Source organism: Propithecus coquereli, unplaced genomic scaffold (assembly GCF_000956105.1).
Source record: "Propithecus coquereli isolate 6110/MARCELLA unplaced genomic scaffold, Pcoq_1.0 Scaffold129, whole genome shotgun sequence".
NCBI lineage: Eukaryota > Metazoa > Chordata > Mammalia > Primates > Indriidae > Propithecus > Propithecus coquereli.
Genome location: NW_012137080.1, coordinates 4,013,347 through 4,027,747, shown reverse-complemented (window position 1 = coordinate 4,027,747; position 14,401 = coordinate 4,013,347). Strand labels below are relative to the sequence as shown.

Sequence of the window (14,401 nt, the reverse complement as noted above, 5' to 3'; positions counted from 1 at the left end):
GGTGGTGGAAAGAATAAGGAAGAGAGATGGCACCCCATCCACCGAAAGTGCTAACTGTGGAGACTGGGATATTTCAGGGAGGATGATTTGCAGAATGTGGGCGCTAGATGCCTCTGAGTCAGTCCCGTTAGGCTGATGGGAAAGGCGCCTCAGTACTAAGACGAACCTTCTATGGTTATCTCAGCTTTACTGGGGAGGACGCTGAAGAAAAAAAAATAATTCCGTGTTTGTGAAGCTCTTTCCTTTTTAAAGAATTTTCCCATTGCTCTTGTTTTGTTCTCATTTTGTCCTCCCTGATTCCTGCTTGAGTCAGGCCACAGCGGGACTATTCTTCACATCTCTCAGATGGCGAGGGTGAAGCACTGAGAGTATAAATAACCCCTTGAGCTCCGCCTCTGGACCAGGCATGGAGCTCTAAGGTCTCTGGTTCCCCTGCTCCAGGCCCCTCCCCGTGGTTTCTCGGACAACTAAATCTGCCCACTTGTCTTCATCTGAGGGGCCAGCAAAGAGACCTAGACTCCAATAATGCCTGTGTGGTCTGTTCCCAGCAACATGGAGCACGTTGCGCTGGAAACTGCCCTAGCCACGGCATGAACAGACACCTAGTCCTTTAGCTCTGCGCAGCCAGGCACACTCAGGGCAAGACCTGTGTCTGCTTTTGTGCATATCCTGGAATCTGGCATAGAGTAGGCCTAAACAAATATTGGCTAAATTGCATTGAATTCATCTGGGGTGTGTCTCCCTTGGGCTCTGAGCTGCCAGGGACATGTGCTGGGTCGAGCTTGGGAGAGAGAGGTTGAGCTGCCTGAAGGACTTGCTTGGATCCTAGAAATTAGAATGACACTGTACAGTTTACAAGTAGCCCGTCTCATGTGATTAACTCCCTGCTACCTCTTCAAGGAGAAGGGAGAGGCAGGTGCTATTCCTTCCACTTTATCTGTTGCAAGCTGGGGCTCAGAAGTGATTGGAAAGATCTCTCATCATGTAGGGATGGGATAGGTCCCAAGCCCGAGTCTTGTGACTCCAATTCCTATGCTCATCCCATAGTATCTTGACTAAAAGTAGCCAGGATTCTGGGCAGGAGGAGGATGAGAGAATGAGCAAGATATTCATCAAAAGCTGCCTGACACCTTTGTCACTGATCAGGGTCTTTAAGAGTTAATAAACCAGGAGATGTGGGGAGGGGGCGGTGGCAGACACAGTCTCTGCAGAGCTTTTGTGAGGTTCCTCTGGACGGGAGCTGTCTCCCCAGCAGAGGTGTAGCAGGCGGGTATGTGTGTGTGTGATGGGGAAGGAGGGGAACATGTGGCAGGGCGGAGGCAGTCCCCAGGGCCAGAGGGCACCTGCTGTTGAGGCTGCCAGGGTTGGGCCAGTCTAAGTTTGTTGCTTTGCCCAGAGGAAAACTTTGAGGGATCAGATAGCAACCTTGACTGGTGTGGCCTCTGGCAAGTCCTATCTTGTGAGGAAGTGGGGTAGAGGACCAGGGAAGAGATAAAGTGAAAATCCTCATTAGTCCTGGCCGGAGAACTATAAAGTCTGTTTACGGAGAACTATAAAGTCTGTTTACAGTGACGGTGATGAGCACATTTTGTTTATCGATATCTGGCAGCAGGTGGTGGTGCCTGTTTAGATTGTGCCGTGTGTAGCAAAGGCAGCGCACATCCAAATGGCCTGTGTACTGAACTTCATTTTACAGTGTCCATCTGATGTGCAGGCCTTGTACATCCAGCGTTCAGTGACAGAGCTCAGTGTGCACCCTGCCTGGGTGTGTCTGTCGTCTCACTCTCAGCAGATCCCCGTCTCATTTCTTGACACCGCAGGTTCCATCAGTTTCCCTCCTCACCGATTCAGAACATCCCTGGAATTTCCTCCACAGCTGTTTTTTCTCTCAAGGAGAAAGTGCTCTCCTGCAGACCAAGGTGAGAACACCGTCTCCACCTACACTTCCAAGTCGGCTCTCTCCTCCTCCCCGAGGCAGGTTCCATCTCTCCCTCCTACAGACTCCTTCCCTCTCCAACAAGCTCAGTTTTCTGTTAAACAAGAAGACTCCATGTTTCCCAATTCTTTCACGAACAAGCTTCTGGAAAGAGTAGCCAGCACATGTGCTGTCTTCCTCACTCAGCACTGTGCATCTGCGGTGCTGCTCAGATTGCCTGTGGAGGTTTCCAGGGCCTGGTCACTGGCCTGCACCGGCCCACGTGCAGCTGTTGCCCATCTCCTTGAGGCTGCCACCCCGACCCCCACTGGCGTTCCCCTCCTTGACCTTGAGTTTCTGGTCCTCTGCCCTGCAAGTGCCAGTGTGGGGCCAAGCCTGGGTCCTCAGGCAAGCATTCTGTTCCCTGAGCTCCTCTTCCTCGAGCCCTCTTCCAGTCCCAAGGCTTAAACCAACACTTTCAAGGAAAGGCCGGGCGCAATGTCTCATACTGTAATCCCAGCACTTTGGGAGGCTAAGGCAGGAGGATCGCTTGAGGCCAGGAGTTGAGACCAGCCTGAACAACATAGTGAGACCCCTAGCTACTTGGGAGGCTGAGGCGGGAGGATCACTTGAGTTCCAGGCTGCAGTGAGCTATGGTTGTGCCACTGAACTCCAGCCTGGAGCCCCTTTAGACATCTGTCCCAAGCCTCCTCTTCCTCCACCTTTCCCCAACTATGGCAGCTGTTGCTCCTCAGTCACCTTTGTCCTATCCCTGCCAGCCAGTCCTGGTCTACTGTCTATTCCCAGTTCAGGGCCACAGACTCTTTCCTTGACAAACTTAATTATCCATTCACTCGTTTTCCTATTTTCTTTTCCATACTGCTGCAGAAGGGCCACCTTAATATATAGCCTAATCAAGACCTACTACTCTCACTAATGGCATAGTGGAAAGAGTACGGATTTCAGAATCTGGCAGGCCTGGGTTCAGATCTGGTTTATGACTTGCTGGTGGTGGTTGTGTGATCTGGGCAAGTTGCCCAACTTCCATAAGTGTCTATATTCCCACTGGGGAACAGAGATAGTAATGTCTCCCACTTGGGGTTCTTGGAAAGATTAAATGAGCCTGTATATAAACAGAATCTAGTGTCTGGCAGGTATTAGTAAAACTGGTTTTCTTCTTCCATGTGGTTAATAGAAATAGAGAGTTGTGGGGTTTCTGCGGAGCTGGAAAATGCATGCTTAGCCGAAAGGCCTTCAAATTTAAATGAAAAACAAGCAAAAGAACTGCCATGTGCCGGGGTAGACCATCATTTAAACTGTTGCTGCCACTTTGCAATCTGTAAACCAGGTAGACCTCAGGGGCCAGGGTAGGTGAGCTGGGATGGAGCAGGGCATCGTGTGGGTAAGCTGGCTTGAGCCCTTGGTGGGCAGAGTGGGGCAGGCGGCATCAGGGGCTAGTGCCCCAGGGCTCAGATTTCAGGGGTAGGATTTTAGTCCTTAGAAGGACTTGTGGGCAGAGTAGGCTGCAGCTTTGGAGGAAGAGTAGTGCTTGGCAGGGACCCAACACAGGCATCCAGCAGAAGAAATAAAACAGATTTGGGAAGCAAAATACAGGCTCTGGCTTGACTGCCAGGAGTAGACCAGTTACTTCAGTGGGATCCAGTGGTGAAGTCAGAGCAGGATGCGGTTGACTTTATGCAGAGCCACCACGCAGAGCCCCTTCCATTCTCCCTTACCAAGGCAATGGCTTAGAACAGCCAGGCCGTGTGCTGAGGTGTTCTTCCGGGAGGCCCTTGACCTTGGAGAAAGGAGGCAGATGGGTGGGGTTAAGCTAAGCAGAAATCGTGAAAGTCCCTCTTCTACCTTCATGATGTTAGGATTCTGAGGGGGAGGCTGGGCCAATACCTGTGATGCAACCTGGGAAAACCTACCGTGCCTCCCTGGGGTAAAGGCAAAATAATTTAACATAAAGCAAAGGCTTGCCTGCTAACTGGATGCAGAATGAAGGAAGTGACTAAGAAGTTGGGTGGGGTTTTCCAGGAAGCCCTTCTGGGAAGTAAGACATGGATGAGAGGGATGGGAAGGAATACTGGACTTGGGCAAAGGTGTTTCAGAGAGAGGAAGGAAGAAGGGAGTAGTCACCCTTAAGGGACGGGAAATAGATTATTTTGGAGCAGACCGATTTCCTTATGTTAAGGTGGTTTATTTCAAAAATCAGTGATTTGGGATGTTGCCTCAAGCTCTCAGTAGCATTACCACAGACTTCCTCAGGGACGCACAGTGCTGCGTATAACCGTGGACAGCCACACACTAAATTCTTTCAGTCCTTCCTCGATACTGACGGCTCCCTGTGTGTGGCGTTAAGTGGTTCACTTCACTTACACCGGATCTTTCTAACAAGTGGGCTTCTCTAGCCCCCATCTCTTCCACCTCATAACTGCAGTGTTAAATTTTCTCGCCATCAACTCTGTTCAAGCCTGTTAAACAGCTGTAGGGCCTTCGACACCTGACTTATCTATTCCTACCTTTCCTCACATCATTTCTCCTTCCTAGATTGCCTCCTGTTTTAATCTACTCATCCATGCCCTGTCACCCTTTTGAAAACAAATTCAAAATTCATCTCTTACTAGGTTTCTGTGTTGTGACCCCAAGACCATCCCCAGGTTCCGTGATTGTCTAGGAAGACTTATAGGAGTCAGCGTATAGTCATACTCACAGCCACGATTTGTTGGAACAAAAGGATACAAAGCAAGATTAGCAAAGGGAAAGGTGCATAGGGTTAAGTCCAGGGGAAACCAAATGCAAACTTCCTAGAGTCTTGGAAGGAACTTCCCGGTGGGAATTATGCAGGATGTGCTTAATTTCTGCAACAGTGAATTGTGACAACAGGCGTCAAATGCTGTCTATCAGGGAAGCTCATTAGAGACTCAGTGCCCAGGGTTTTTATTGAGGGCTGGTCGTGTGGGCACCTCTGTCTAGCACATAACAAAATTCCAGACTTCCAGAAGAAAAACAGGTGTTCAGCATGAACCACATTGTTTGCACAAACAGTTTGGGCACAGTGGGCCACTCCTATCAGTTGGGGTGGTGGGAGCCTCCAGATATCCAGGTTCCCAGATGCCACCAGGGGCCATCCTTGCAAGCAGACCTTTCTAGCGATGGCAGTCTCAGGCCTGCTATGTTAACTCCTTTCTGCACAACTTTCCTCCATAATGCCACCTGTACCGTCCTCTCAGTGCCTAACTGTAGTTATACTGTACAGCAAATCACCCTAGACAAGGAGCCAGAAGACCTGGGTTCCAGCCCAGCACAGCCTCCTACTGCTGGGTGACCCTTTGAACCCCTCACAGCCCATTTTCCTCATTTGGAAAAGGAGAATTGTAATTCTTATTTGTAGACCTCAAGAGTGACTGAAGATCAAAGGAGATGATATAGTTGGTCATTCTGCCCATCTTTCTTGGTTGGGCACCTGCGTTGTCCAAGTGAGTGAGCTGCAGAGAGTAAGAGGTGAGTGTGATGTCGTGGCTTTGATAGCAGACAAGCCTGAATCGCTACCCGGCAGTGACCAGCTGTGGTACCTCGTGCACACTGTGTAATCCCCCTGAGCTTTGGGTTTCTGATCTGTAAAATAGGAAGATGAATAATACCTATACCTCATGGGGTTGCTGTGTGGATTAAGTGGCACAACCCATGTGAAGTTCCTAGCTATGGTATCTGGCACATTCTAGGCATCCCAGGTGGCAGCTGTTAATTGACTCAGATATTTGAGTGCTTGCCTGTGTCAGCACCTTCAAAAAGATAGACACAGCCCCAGTGCTGCCTTCTGAGTGCTGGGGAAGACTAATGTTGAACAGTAATTACGTAAATAATTAATGACATTCCTGGTAAGTGCTGTAGGTGATTACAGGGCATGTCATAAGGAAGGGGGAACCTAACCTGGCAGAAGAGGCACGCAAAGGCTTAGCTGCATGTGATGTTCAGCTGGGCTTGGATGCGTTTAGCTCAGCGAGGTGGGGGAGAGAGGGAGGAGAGGACGTTTGCAGCAGAGACCACAGCTTGAGCAAAGGGACACCAGCCTTTGGATGAAGGCTGTAAGGAGGGAAGGTTCTCTGTTCATATGAGGAACAGCGTGCAGACCAGGGAGGCTGGGGAATAAGGGGTGGGGAGGGAGGGAGCTCCCAGGTGACCTCAGAGATGTGGGCAGGGGCACTGTAGGTTGTGTTAGGGATCGGGAACCTTAAGAGTAATGGGAGACTTTGAAAAGGTTTTGAGAGTCACACCAGCTTGGCTTTTTCAAAAGCTCAATCAGGCTGCTGTGTGAAGAATGCTTTGGAGTGGCAAGAGTAGGTGAGGGAGGACCAGTTACAGGAGAGAGAACGGGATGGTGGCTTGAATCAGGGGTTGATCGTGGGAGTGAAGTAGGCTGAGTGTATTTATGAGGCACATTCAGGAGGCTTCAGTAACTAATTGGATGCGGGGGGTGCAGAGAAGGCATTGCCAGGAGTGATGCTAGTTGTCTGGCCACAGCAGCAAGGTGGAGAATGAGTCTTTACGTAGAGGGAGCTCTGGAGAGAGAGCTCTTGGGAGAGGGGAGTGGGTTCAGTTTGGGACGAGTTGGCTTTGGAGCACCTGTGAGGCATTCCAAAGGCGGTGCTAGGTAGGCAGTAGCATCGATGGGTCTCTATGCAGAGGTGATGTCTGCGCTGGAGAGAGAGTGACAACTAGGAGTTGTTTGTTTTTATGTGGTCTTGGATACCAGCACATGTGGTTTCAGGGAAGCTGAAGGGAAAGTGTTTTAGAGTGTGGGTGTTGGGTATGGAGAGTGGGCGGTTGCTGAGATGTCAGATAAGGTGAAGGTTGAAGATTGACCATTGCACCAGTGACCCAGAAGTCTCTGGTGACCTTGGTGAGGGCAGTTTGAGGGGTTGGTGAGGGTGTAACTGGCTGGAGCGGCTGAGCGTTGGGTGGAGGAGAGGCCAGTGGAGATCGAGGTGAGGGTGAGTCAAGAAGCTTGGCTGCAAGAGAAAAGAGAGCATGAATTTTAGGGAAATCTGAGAGTGAGAATTTTGGTTTTTTTTTTTTTTTCTTAGGCGAGACTTGCGGCTGTTAGAAGGCTGATGGGCAGGAGCCAGCTGAAAGGGCGAGGTTGATGAGAAAGCAGGCGCAGGTGGGTGAGACCCGGCATCAAAAGATCCCTGAGGAGGCAGGAGCCCAGGACAGGTGGACGACAGCTGGGGGGACTGGCCCAACTCAGAGGGTCACTTCTCTTGCCACCCCAGGGGGGAAAAGGCAGATTAGGGGCCCTGTGCAAGGAGATTTGCAAGTCTGGCTGCAGGAAGTGGAGGTCGTTCTGGTCTGATGACTTCTATTTTTTTTCTGTGCAGTAAGGAGTGGAGTTTCCTGGCGAGACTAGGGGGAGTGGTCAAGGTTTGTAAAGAGAAAGGCTTGAAATAAACATTGAAAACAAGAGTGAGCTGAAAGGGAAAAGCTGGCCTTGCACTGCGTTACCTGGCAAATGGGATTTTAGATCTTGGCAGCTTGCGCAATGCCTGGCACCTGGGTGAGGGCCCCAGAAATGTTTATAGAATTGAACTGTTGGCCTGTCTACCTTTCTGCATCCTTCTCAGCCCTTAACCCCCTTTCCCAGGTACCTGGTGCTATTAGGCCGAAGCTCCCCACTTGGCCCCTCACCAGGGGCTTCAGTGAAGCACTGCTCATGCCTCGCTCTTCCAGCCCATAGGGCTAGATTTCCCCTCCCTTTTCACGCTGACTGTCCCACCCAGTCCCCGTCCCCCACCCACCCCTAATCAGCCATCATTAGCCAGCCTCGCCCTCTCTAGCTGTGACTGGGAAAGTTTCTGGATTTACAAACAGGCGAAGTGAAACATTTATGCACGAGTGGGAGAGAGGCTGTCCTGCTTTCTGTAGGATACCACCAAGGCAGCTGTTCAGTCTTTCGATAAGTTATTGAGCTCCTATCATGGCGCTGTTCTAAGTGTTGGGACCTCAGTAAACAAAAGAAACAATCCCTGCCCTCATGGAGCTTATATTCTGGTAGGAGGAGACAGAGAGTAAAGACATAAACGTATACTGTGTTAGATGGTAATAAGTGCTTTGGAGAAAAATGCAGCAGGGGTTGCGGGTGCTGGGGGTAGTGGGTTTCCACCTGGGGGGGGGTCAGTGAAGGCCTCACTGGGGAGGTAACATTTGAGTAGATACCTGAAGTGAAGGAGCAAGCCCTTCAGGTATCAGGGTGAAGAGTATTATAGGCAGGGGGAATAGCAAGCAGAAGGCTCTTCTGCTGTTCAAGAAAAAGCAAAGCTAGTGTGGCCGGAGGGAGGGGACAAGGGGGAAAGCACCAGGAAATGAGGACAGAGGGAAGCGAGGGCCACATCGCACGGGGCCCTGACTCCCACGGACTCCGGCTTCTGCCTTGTGTGTGTTGGGGCCCTGGAGCAAAGGAGCGCAGATCTGGCTTCTGTTTATAAAAGGGTCACGGGCTGCTGGGTTGTGGATGGGCCATAAAGGAGCAAGGCAGAGCGAGACCCGCTGGGGAGCTAACGCTGTGGCCACTGGGGAGACGGTGGCAGCTTAGACCCGGCGGTCATGCTGACCATGGTGAGAGGTAGGTAGGCTGGGGACAGGCTGGGAGGAAGAGCCGATAGGATCTGGTGCTATGAGAAGGAGAGTAGGTGAGGAGTCGAGGGCGATGCCAAAGCTCTTGGTCCAGGCAGCAGGGGAATTGGTGGTGCCGTTTCACTGAGAGGGAAGAAGGCCGTGGGAGGAGCAGGCTGGGGTGGGGATCGGATGGGTTAAGGTTGCAATGCCTCTGAGATGGGGAGGTACGGACTAAGCGGTTGGAGTGAGTTTGGAGTCCAGGGGAGGGGTCCAGAGTGCAGGTAGAAATCAGGGTATTGTCAGCCATAGATGGATGTTAGGCCAGGAGCCGGGATGAGCTCCCCAAGAGAGTGAGTGTAGGTAGAAGAGGGAGGAGGTCCAGCTCCAGCCTGGAGGTCCACGAGATAGGAGATGGTGACCAGTTGATGCTTCTCACACTGTCACAGGCTATAGAATCTAGCCTGGGAACTTTCTGAAAAATCAGACTTCTAGTTGCTACTGAGAGATCCTCATGCTGAAGTATATTAATTAGAGTAGGCTAAACTATTGTAACAAATAGACAACCCAAACAGAGATCTGTTCCTCTAGGGTACAGTGTCCAAGCCAGCATTTCTGTCATGCTCCAGGGTGGATTCCTAGGAGAGCGTCTGAGGACCTGGTTGCTCAGAGAACTGCTGCTGTAGGTTTGTGCATAGACATGATCTCCACCTGGACCTAAAACTCCCTGGGGATGGGAGCTGTCTGATAATCTGCCCCACCCCCCTCCCATAATAGAATAAGGCACAGGCCTCTGCATGCAACAGGCACTGAATAAATCTGCCTAGGAGGGAAGGGTAGACTTGCAGAGTTATTAAGTACTTGTTTATGTGCTAGGTACTGTGTGCTAGTAAGTTATGTGGATTAATGCATTTAATCTTAACTCTCAGTCTTTGAGGCAGGTACTATCATTGTCCCATCTTCTAGATGAGGAAGAGGTGACATAGGTCAGTAAATGGCAGCAGGAATTGAGCCCTAGCATGTTGGCACCAAAGCTGGTCTGTAACCGTTAGGCTGTACTGCCTCTCATCAAGACTTCCCCTTTGGGGCCGGGCGCGGTGGCTCACGCCTGTAATCCTAGCACTCTGGGAGGCCGAGGTGGGTGGATCATTTGAGCTCAGGAGTTCGAGACCAGCCTGAGCAAGAACGAGACCCCGTCTCTACTAAAAAGAGAAAGAAATTAATCGGACAACTGAAAATATATAGAAAAAATTAGCCGGGCATGGTGGCACATGCCTGTAGTCCCAGCTACTCGGGAGGTTGAGGCAGTAGGATCGCTTGAGCCCAGGAGTGTGAGGTTGCTATGAGCTAGGATGACGCCATGGCACTCACTCTAGCCCGGGCAACAGAGTGAGACTCTGTCTCAAAAAAAAAAAAAAAGACTTCCCCTTTGGGCCCGGCGCGGTGGCTCACGCCTGTAATCCTTGCACTCTGGGAGGCCAAGGCTTGAGGTCAGGAGTTTGAGACCAGCCTGAGCAAGAGCGAAACCCTGTCTCCACTAAAAATAGAAAAAGTTAGCTGGGCATGGTGATGTGCGCCTGTAGTTCCAGCTATTCAGGAGGCTGAGGCAGGAGGATCGCTTGAGCCCAGGAGTTTGACGTTGCTGTGAGCCAGGCTGACATCATGGTACTTGCCCCCGCAGTAGAGCGAGACTGTCTCAAAAAAAAAAAAAAAAGAAAAAATACTTCCCCTTTGGTTAAGCACTTAAATGTCTTAAAAACAAACAACAACAACAACAAAAAGACTTCCCCTTTGGTGTTGGCTGGGATGTGGTACAGTTTCTCCCAGCCAGGACACAGAGCACAGAGTCAGAAAGTCTGTATTCAAATCCTTGCTGCACCATGTACGAACTGTATGATTTGGGACAAGTTGTTTAACATCTTGAGGCCTCATACACTTCGTCACAAATATGACCAGGGTACAGGGTTAGTGTGGGGACTGGGTGTGCTACTGGATGTAAAAGTACAAGCTGGGAAGTACGAGTATGTGTCGGTATCATCATCATCTTGAAAAATCAAATTGTGGCCCCCCCCAGGGTTAATCAGAAGAACTGCCAGAGCAGTGGAGATTGGAACAAACCCAACAGGCCGCTTCAGTCAGAATAGTTCTGTGTGCTCTTTTATTTATTGATGTTTTTGCGTAAAATTTGGTTTGATGGGTTTCAGTGTTTTTAAAAAAAATGTGAAACCCTTGGCTAGCTGATCCCGTAAGCCCTTGCAGGGCTGGCTGGCTCCGTTGTGGGCTGGGGAGCCACTCCCCACATTCTGTCTGCTTCTCTCGGGTCTCCTCTGCTCCCCACCTGCTCTCCCTTTTCTGTCGTCCCCATCAAGCCCATCCGTCTCAACAGCCTGATGTCAAGTGTTGTCCCAAGGGGCTGCATTCTTCGAGCTGGACTCTAGGATGCCGCCCACGTGTAGGTTGGGCATCTGGGGTGTGCCTGGGGTAGTGGACCCCAGGAGGTCTCTCCCCTCGAGGCTGGCATGAGAGGGCTGCCTCTGGTCCTGTCTGCCTCCTCCCTGGACCTGGGCCAGGTCTGGCCTCGCTGCCAGTGAGGAGGGGATTGCCCTGTCTGCCTCTTACAAAACACTCCCCAGCCGCAGACTCTCCCAGCTCTGGGCAGGCGGCGGTTGTTGGTACATCACACGCCTGCAGTCAGCTTTGGGGATATAAAGCTAACACAAAGGCAGCTGTTAGGATGAGCATTTGTGGGAAGACGGGGCACAGATAGAATGATGTTGACCTTTGGTAGCTCAAAGTCACCAAAAAGTCAGGCCAAAGTTCCTGACTACTCATTGGCATATCTGTTCTGTAGCCTGCCTAGGGTGGTCTCAGGTTTCTTCTCTTTCCTCAGAGCATTCTTAGGCCGTGGAGGGTGGGCTGGGTGAAGACGGGGACCAGTCCTCACGTGAAAGTGCTTTTGAATTCCAAGCTAAATCTAAACTGTCATCTGTTGGCTGTGTATCCAGGCTCCCTTGTCCCCCTGCTCCAGGGGCCACTGGAGTCTTGTTCCATTTTCGAGTGTGTGCTCTTTATGCCTGCCTATGTGAGCAAATAGGATGGTCAGGAAGGAGAAGGGAGAGAGAACTGTGAGTCTGAGATGACAGCCCCATAACTCAATGAAGTGGGCAAACCCACCCCTATTCAGAAATACAGTCGGCTGGGGAGGAGGGGGCCTTTCACACAAGAAGAAGTGGGAGCTGTGTCAAGAACAACGGGCGGAGGCTTGACCCAGCCTCAGGGAGCCCCATAAGAGTGGGGTGCTGATCAGGAGCCTTTTAGCGGTGTGGTCATGGCTGGGGGGAGAACCAACCCGAGGGCTAAGGGATCAGGGAGTTTCAAGAAGGAAGCACCAAATGTCACATAAAGGGCAGGAGGGCAGCAATTTAGGAGAGACCAATCAGCAAATGCGATGATGTGATTACAATTTAGATCATCAAACCAACATAATATGTTTTTCCAGACTACACAGGGCCTCACAGACACACACCCCTAATGCCCAGATGCTTCATTCCCCCCGGTTCATTCCAGGTAGAGTACACATGAGCTCGGGAAGGTAGGAAAGGCTGCAGGGGGGTGCTGATAGCATCTCATGAGGGACACAGGTCTACGGGCGCCATCTGGAAGGTGTGTTTCCATCGGGTGCTGCTCTGGAGCCAGGAATGGGAGGGAGAGGAGGGGGAGAAAGTGGCTGGTGGGGTGTTGCTGGGCTGAGGAGGGCAGTGGGCCAGAGCTCCAGGGGTTGGGGCATCTGGGCCCATCATGCTGCATTTTTTATTTCCTGTCCGTGTCTGCCTATGGTGGGTCCTTGGCAAGGAAATGATTTACAAAAAGTGATTGAATGAATAAATGTTTAGTGGGAGATAGGTGTAACCATGAATTCAGATGCATTGGATGTAGTAAGGAGACTTATGTGTTTGGAGGTAATATTAGAGAAATGAGAAAAACGGCAACAGAAAGGCAGCTCTGGGTAGAAGGAAAGCAGTTGGCATCGTTAAGGGTCCCGGGTGAGAGGAGCAGCACCGTCTGGTGCAGATGGGGGCAGCAGGTGTCTAAGGATAAAGCTCCATGTACGTACCTGGGAAAACCATGGAAGTGCATCCAGCGTGGTGAGTACGAGTGGATGTGGGTCAGCAGTGTGCTGGGCCGCCCGGCCATGGCTCTGAGCCGAGCGTCACCGGCAGACTGACCACAGGGAGGGGCGGGCCCACAGGACCACATCTGCCGGTCACATTCCTTTCTGGGCCCAGACAGGAGATGGGGGTACAGGAAGGCAAAGGCCATTCACAGCAAACAGGTGGGTGAGGAAACAAAGCACCCAAAGAGCACAGGAAGGAAATGGGACTACTTTGCCTGGGCCCGTCTCCAGGGGCCAAGGGAGCTGTGTTCTCACTTGAAGGCGTGTCTTCAGGAAGAGGGATGAGGCTTCTCCCCATGGTCCCACGCAGTGCACTTCCCTCCCTTCACCCTCACTCTTCCCTGTCTGTTGAACGGCACCACCTCTGCCTAGGTGCCGAGGCCCAAATCCTGAGAGTCAGCCTGACTCTTCCCACGCCTTCAAGCCTCACGTTCAGTCACCAAATCCTCTTGATTCTGCCCTGAAAATACATCCTAAATTATCCCCGCGACCCCCATTCTCTCCGTTTCCCCGCCACCGCCGCCTGCATGGCCTCTCCCGGAGCTACCGCGGCATCTCCAGATGTGCAGCAGCCGCCTGACTGCTTTCTCTGCTGCTCCCTGACCCTGCACGGTCCGTTCTCCGCTCAGCATCCGGAGCGGTCGTCTCCCATAGCAAAGCACGTACTGCCTGGCTGCTTCAGACACTCGTGCACTTCCCCGCTGCCCTGCTCTTACAATAAAGCTGAACTCCTTGCTGTGGGCCACCAGGCCCCTGTGCCCTGGCTCCTGCCTTATCTCCTGTCACGCTTTCCCTCATCCGTGGGGCTCAGGCAGCACTGGCCTTCTTTCTGTTTCTCAGACATGGCGAGCCCTTTCTCAGAACTCATCTTGCCCTCCCTGCGGCTCCTCACCTGGCTTCAGTTCACCCTTCAGGTGGCTGCTGTTTAATTACCACCTCCTCCCTGAGGCCCTCAGGCTAAAGTGACTGCCCCTGTTTCTCTCTGTCTCAACATCCTGCTTATTTTCCTCAAAGAGCTTATCACAGTATGTATTGCCACCTTTGTTTAGTCCCTTGTGTCCTCCATTAGGTTGCAAGCGTGGACCGTCTGTCCTGTTCACCCCTGTGCCCACAGCCCGATGCAGTGCCTGGCACTTCAGGCAGTCAGGTTATCCTCAGAGTGGGGGGTGTTGATGGAGGGGCTCGGGGTCCAATGCTTAGTAATGGCCCTTACAGCACTTCCTGTTTACCACCATTATAAGTTCTTCGTGTATAGCAGGGTCAGCAAACTTTTTCTGTAAAGAACCAGATAGTAACGCTGTATTTTAGGCTTGCGGGCCATGTGGCCTGTGTGGCAACTACTCAAGTTTGCTGTGTAGCACGTAAACAATTATAGATGATATGTAAACAGATGAACGTGGTGTGTTCCAATAAAACTTTATTTATAAAAACAAGTGGTGGGCCAGCCAACCCTTGATGTATAGTATTATTAATAACTTATTTAATCTGCAGAAGTTCTATGAGGTAACTACTATCATCATTATCACCATTTTATGGGTAAAGAAACTAAGAAGCATAGACACTAAGTAATTTGCCTGAGGCCACATGGCTGTGAAGGGGTAGGGCTAGGACTGGAATCCTGGCAGGTCTCCTCCAGGGTCCGTGGTGGTAACCACTGCCTGCTGGTGGGCCGTGGAGTGGCAGGGAGGAATCCCAGC

General features: G+C 51.4%; 1 protein-coding gene across 1 annotated transcript in view; it reads left to right on the top strand.

The window, feature by feature from the left end:
* The first annotated feature begins 1,875 nt into the window (after positions 1-1,875).
* Positions 1,876-14,401, top strand: part of TRAF5 (TNF receptor-associated factor 5) — a 60,539-nt gene continuing 48,013 nt past the window's right edge. Inside the window, exon 1 of the mRNA XM_012638330.1 lies at positions 1,876-1,919. The gene's annotated coding sequence lies outside the window, so the exon portion shown is untranslated. The remainder of the gene's footprint in view (positions 1,920-14,401) is intronic.